The 6590-nt window shown below is 38.8% G+C and overlaps 1 non-coding gene across 1 annotated transcript; it reads left to right on the forward strand.

Moving 5' to 3' along the window:
- The first annotated feature begins 495 nt into the window (after window positions 1-495).
- Trnaa-cgc (transfer RNA alanine (anticodon CGC)) lies at window positions 496-572 on the forward strand. Its single transcript has one exon. It is a non-coding gene; the product is annotated as a tRNA-Ala (tRNA).
- The last annotated feature ends 6018 nt before the right edge of the window (window positions 573-6590 follow it).

Below are 6590 nucleotides of genomic sequence, written 5' to 3' on the forward strand. Positions count from 1 at the left end.
AGATGGAGGCATGGCATGATGATGATGATTAATTGTGTCTGAAAGAGAAATTACATTGTGTTCAAGTTTTCATTAAGTGAAATCTCTTTGTGTGTGAAGCTATTAGGGATTATGGTTTTTGACATGGTAAAGAATATTTTCTTATTGCTTTGAATATTCACTTTACAAAATTAACATAAACCATGAATAAACATGAACTAGGATGTGAGAATGGTGATCCTCTCAAATCCTCAGGGTGTGTTTGTGGAAAGACGATTATTCTAACAGCCTTAATAAGTTCTAATTCTCCTAATAAAAAAAAGGGTGTTAAGAAGGAGCGACTTGAGACAAGTTTTAAATAAATGAAATCTGTTTTCTGTGAAGATTTTAAAGAATAATTCTGTAGAGTTCAGATTTGAAAAACCTGTCACAGGTCTCTGGCACCATTATCATTTTTTTCCCCACGTGAAGACTCCTTGGTGGATGTTGCAAAGCATCCTGAAAGTATTGATAGAGGGCTGGGGATGTGGCTCAGTTGGTAGAGTGCTTGCCTCGCAAGCACAAGGCCCTGGGTTCAATCCCCAGCATGGCAAAAAAAAAAAAAAAAAAAAAAGAAAGTCTCTGTAGAGCAGGACAACACACCACTTGTGCTGGTGACCTCCACAGGAGAAGCCATTAAAGGTGTCTAGTAGGTACAGAAAAACCTAGATATGGAGTGTTTACTCATCCTAAGTCTCACAAGGACCTGTTTCTAGCTGAGTGACTTAGGCCCAGGTGGGCCTGAAAGATGATTGTTTTTATATCAGTTTTCTTTGATTTCCTTTAGGGGTGTTGATAATGGTTCCTAAGTGGACATCATGGTTACTGGACACACACCTTTTGAGATCTGGTGAGCTAGTGACTCATCACCCCAGAAGAGGCCAATTTTACTTCACTTTATGGCTAACTCAGAAAAGCTCCTTGAGTTTCCTGAAAACATTAGGAGGAAAGACTCAAGGAAAGAATTTTCTACTGGTTAATGTGTTCTGCATATACCCTGGCCAGTGACTTAAAGAATATATTTCAACTCCCCCACTGCCTGGTGACCAGCATTTCTGCCGGGAAGATAGCCTGAGAATGAGTCCTTTGATTTCCATCTATCCTAAATTTTGTATAGTTTTGTTGTGAAACTTTCTCGTGTTAGGCTTCTTCCTCTTTTTTTTTCCCCCCCAAAAGTCATACTCCTTTTCTAGGCCCTTGTTTCTATGTAAATCACCTTTAAGTCATTAGTTCCAACAGCATCAGAACTTTCTTCTAGAACTTTCTGATCCTTTGTCAGTAGGGCAGTAATCAATGCTTAATGACTTCACATAGTAGGAAACCTGGTCCCTGACTATAGTCTTTGGAGCACAGGCATAATGTTCTCTTTATCTTCACTTCCCCCAGGCCTCTGAATCCTTTAGGCACAGAACAGGTGCTGAATAAATGAAAAAATTTCTTATTACATAGCTCATGTCACAGAGAAAATAAATAAGTGTTTTTGAAAGACAACAATAGAAACAGAATGGAAATGTTATGTCCATGGGGGTTTATTGTATCTGCAGCCTGATGGCATCCCTGGTAGAAAATGTGAGCCATGTTATACGAGGTGTGTTCCATAAGAGGGAGCAGCCCAAGCATGCAGGACTTAGCCCACCAGTGCTGGGTTCCTGTCCAAGGTACTGCCTCTGTAATGGGGGTGGTAGGAAAGAGAGGGAGAAAGTCGTTCTACCTTTGAATAGCGAATTTTTAGACCTATTTTCAAGGAAAGGGCAAAATTCCTTGTAAGGATTACCTTAGCTTTTTCTCTTTAACTCTGGGATTTATTCATCTGACCTGTCTGGACTGTGACTTCTTTCTTAATGTCTATGAATCACATAAATTTATATATATACTAGATAGGATAAAAGAGAATGCCCTTTTTTTCAGTAGTTTACAAATTATAATGTGGCATTGTTTATTTTATAAAATTTATATAAACTCATTATATATAAAAATCAAACAATACAAAGATGAAGGATAATAAATCACTAAAAAAAATCTCACCACCTAGAAATAACTAAACTTCATTAAAATTCAGTGGGTCTTTCCTTATGTACAAACAAAGAACAACAGAAGAAATTCTTGGCAAGAAGAGTGAAGCAGGAGGCACCACAGTACCAGACCTTAAACTATAATACAGAGTCATAGTAACAAAAATTGGTATTGGTACCAAAACAGACATGTAGACCAGTGGTACAAAATAGAAGACATAGAGACAAACCTACATAAATACAGTTATCTCATAGTAGACAAAGGCACCAAAAACATTCACTCGAGAAAAGATAGCATATTCACAAATGGTGCTGGGAACTTTGGAATTTCACATGTAATAAAATGAAAATAAACCCCTATCTCTTACCCTGTACAAAACTCGACTCAGAATGGATCAAACACTTAGGAACTAGACCAAGACCCTGTGCCTAATAGAAGAAAAAGTAGGCCCAAATCTTCATCATATCAGCCTAGGATCTGACTTCCTTAACAAGACTCCTAAAGCACAAGAAGTAAAATCAAGAATTAATGAATGGGATGGATTCAAACTAAAATTAGCTTCTCAGCAAAGGTAACAATCAATAACATGAACAGAGAGCCTACAGAATGGGAAAAAATCTTTACCATATGCACCTCAGATAAAGCATCAATCTCCAGGATATATAAAGAACTCAAAAAACTTAACACCAAATAACAAATAACCCAATCAATAAATGGACTAAGGAACTGAAAAGGCACTTCACAGAAGAAGAAATATAATCCATCAACAAATATATGAAAAAATGTTCAGCATCTTTAGCAATTAGAGAAATGCAAATCAAAACTACTCTAAGATTTTATCCAACCCCAGTCAGAATGGCAATTATCAAGAATAGAGACAACAATAAATGTTGGTGAGGATGTGGGGAAAAAGGTACACTCATGCAATGCTGGTGGGAATGCAAAATGGTGTAACCATTATGGAAAGTGGTATGGAGATTCCTCAGAAAACTTGGAATGGAACCACCAGTTGACCCAGCTATCACACTCCTAGGTTTATACCCACAGGACTTAAAATCAGCATATCACAGCGATGCAGCCACATTAATATTTACAGCAGTTCAATTCACAATAGTGAAACTGTGGAACCAACCTAGGTGCCCTTCAACAGATGAATGGATAAAAAATGTGGTGTGTGTATATATATATATGTATATATATATATATATATATATATATATATATATATATACAATGGGCTATTACTCAGCCTTAAAGAAGAGTGAAATTATGGCATTTGCTGGTAAATGGATGGAGCTGGAGAATATCCTGCTAAGGGAAATAAGCCAATCCCCCCAAACCCAAAGCTGAATGTTTTCTCTGATTTGCAGATGCTAATTCACAATGTTGGTGGGGGGTGTGCTAGGGAAGAATGAGTTACTTTAGATTATGTAGAGGGAAGTTAAGGGAGGGGAGAGGGTCTGAGGGTAGGAAGGATAACAGAATAAATCAGATATTATTACCCTATATACATATACGACTATATGACCGGTGGGATTCTACATCATGTATAACCAGAAGAATGAGAAATTATACTCCATTATATATGATGTGTCAAAGTGCATTCTGCTGGTATAACTAAAACAATTTAAAAATAAAGAAGAATGACAGAAGAGTAAAAATGACTGGGGAAAAATGGGATTAAGGTATAATATATATATATTTTTTATTAACTAATCTATTAAGTTTTATTTCGCTAAATTTACCTTAAAATTTAAATTTACCTAAAAGTACTGTCAGGCTTCAGAAGAATGTTCCTGTAGCATTGACTAGACTCTGAAAACTGTCTGTGGTTCCTGCAGGGTCTTGTCTAAGGCACAGGCCTTACAAATATTTGTCAAATGAGAATGTGAATATGTCTCTGTATTTGTGTTTGAGAATTGATTTTTCTCAAACAGAGATTGTAATTCAGCCTTGCGTGGCCTTGAACTCAAGGTGGATTTTATATTTGTTCATGGATTATTAATCCTTCTGCAAACATTTATTGAGACATTTCTCGGGCACGTGGCCAGGGCGAGGATACATGTCAGTGTGCCATCCTTCCTCCCTGTGACTTTCTCTGGGCTGAAAACGCCTGCCTTTCCTGCTTTTGCTGGTTGTGGTCTTGTCTGTGGCCATTCTGCTCCTTGCTCTGGGCTCCAGCAACACTGGCTAGTGTTCGTCCCCATAAATGCTTCTTCCTGCCTTGAAAACTTCAAGTTGGCGGATGCTTCCTCTAAACTCCCTTCTATATCCTCTTGCCTGGTTTCTTGCAAGTCTTTCTTTGGAATATTGCTTTCTGAGGGAAACTTTCTAGAAGCTTCCAGAAAAAACCAGGTCCCTTTGTGGTACACCCTGCAAATTTTTGTTTATAGACTTTTCCTAGGATGTACTTACACATTTGTTCATGTGACTCAATCATCTTCCTCCCTCGCTAGACTCCAAGAGCCTGTGGGTGGGATGCTGGGTCCCCACCACCATATCTTCAGTGCCTGTTAAGTCTTGACCCAGTCGTAGCTGCTCCACAAACATTCAATTTTTATTATGACACAGAGGGTTTGGAAGTTGAGAATTAAAACTGTCTGTCATATTATTTGTGAACAGGATTCCAATACTGATTAAATATATTTGATTAAGTATATGTATTGAAAATTTAAGGGTAACTGCTGAGAGAATGAAAATAGAAAGCATGACTTCTAAATTGGTGTATGGGAAGAAGAAGAAATAAAGAAAACCCCATTAAAACAACAGAAGACAGAGAAAGAAAAGCATCAGAGAGAAAACCATGGTAAATAGAAAACACAAGGATTATAGAAATAAATGAATTATATTAGTGTTTATGACAAATGTCTTTCTGATTACATATACTTTACACCAATATATGCAAAATTCTGCTTTAAATAAGTCAAAATTATAATGACCACTTGACCACTCCAATTAAGATGAATGAAATGCATCTTCATGTATCAACATGAATAAATCTAGAATAAAATGTTGAGTTAAAAATCCCAGTTATTGAATGACATGTATAATACTATATGATTTATACTTATTTTAAAATATACCAAATGATATATTTATGGACACACGTAGGTACTAAAAATGTAAAAATATACAATAATGGTTGTCTTTGGGGAACGTGGAAGGAGTAAGCTTGGAGGGATTCGGAGCACCCTTGAAATGCATCTGCCATGGCTTATCATGTAAACAATCCAGAGAGAACATGAGAACATGACAAAAATTCATGAATGATCTGTGCCGGGCACTTACATATTTTAGTTCATTGCATTTCTGTGTGTTGGAGATATTTTATAGCAAGGTTTTGAAGCTCTCCAATGATTCTTTTGGCGACTGGATTTGGTGAGGAGCAGAGTGGATGGCCCTGTGGCCCCTTTTAGTTGGAAATTCATTCAAGTTCGTAGGATGTTTGGAAAGCACCCTGACGGAGCTTCCATAGACCCGAGACTGTGATTCTAGAAAAGCCAGTGAGGACTGGACCCCACGCTGCTGAAGGCCTTGCGGGAGCGGTTCAGTCTGGGTCTGTTGAGCTGAATTGGTGGCTTCGGTCCCAGCCATCTGTTCCAGGCATGGGGCACTGCACCCCATCCTGGCAGGGTCTCACGCCCATCATTATCCTCCAAAGAGCTCAAGATTGGAATCCTATGAATTTCAAGTCGACGTGTGCGGGGGAATTGTGGGTGGGTGGGAGGCTCCAAATGACATACTCCCATCCCTGGCATGTCTCATGGAGAGGGCAAGGGGATGTGTGAAGGTATAATTAGATGACACCCAGAGTTTTGCCCAATTCAGAACTGTGGACAGTTTTTCGCCCGCTGCAGAATGATCTCCTATTTTTGCCCATGTGTTCTTTTCAGTTTCTCTTAATATTCCATCCCGAATGAGAGAGGGAGGAAATAATTGGGTCAGCTCATCTTTTCTCTGCCAATGCAGGTGTTTTCCAAATACATGGTTTCCACGGTGGTGCCCAGTTCTTAATAACAAGCCAGTGCACTGTGCAATTATTTTGATCGTAGAGAGAAGATGACAAATGGCACCCATTCTGTGCTAGGAGGACCCTGTCATTGCAGCTGTTTTCTGTAGAATATTTGGGGAAGCCAATCAATTTTCCACATCTGCTTTGAAGACCCTTGACTGAAAGGCCCTTGCAAGTCAGGGGCGAGAAGAAACTGGATGTTTGGGAGACAAACGAAGCTTCAGGTCCCTTTCTTTAAAAGTCTTATTTCTGACTAGACGTGACCCAGACATAGGAAGCATGTAATCACAGTCTTAGGTATTAGACCACATTTTTTTTTTTCTGTCATCTTTTCATTTGGTCAGAACTGGAGTGTCATGAGCTAGTTAGAGATGGTGTTAAGAAGAGGACAAAAGGGAAGACCCAGTCCCAGGCTCACAGGGACAAGGGAGATAAGAGACGTTAACTAGCTGGAGCACTGGAATGAGGTGTGAGGCTAATGGGGAATATCGTGAGAACATTCGAAAGGGCTAGAAGTTGACAGTAGTCTTTAGCTGATTCATAGCCT

This window comes from Sciurus carolinensis, chromosome 5, assembly GCF_902686445.1.
Source record: "Sciurus carolinensis chromosome 5, mSciCar1.2, whole genome shotgun sequence".
NCBI classification, from domain to species: domain Eukaryota; kingdom Metazoa; phylum Chordata; class Mammalia; order Rodentia; family Sciuridae; genus Sciurus; species Sciurus carolinensis.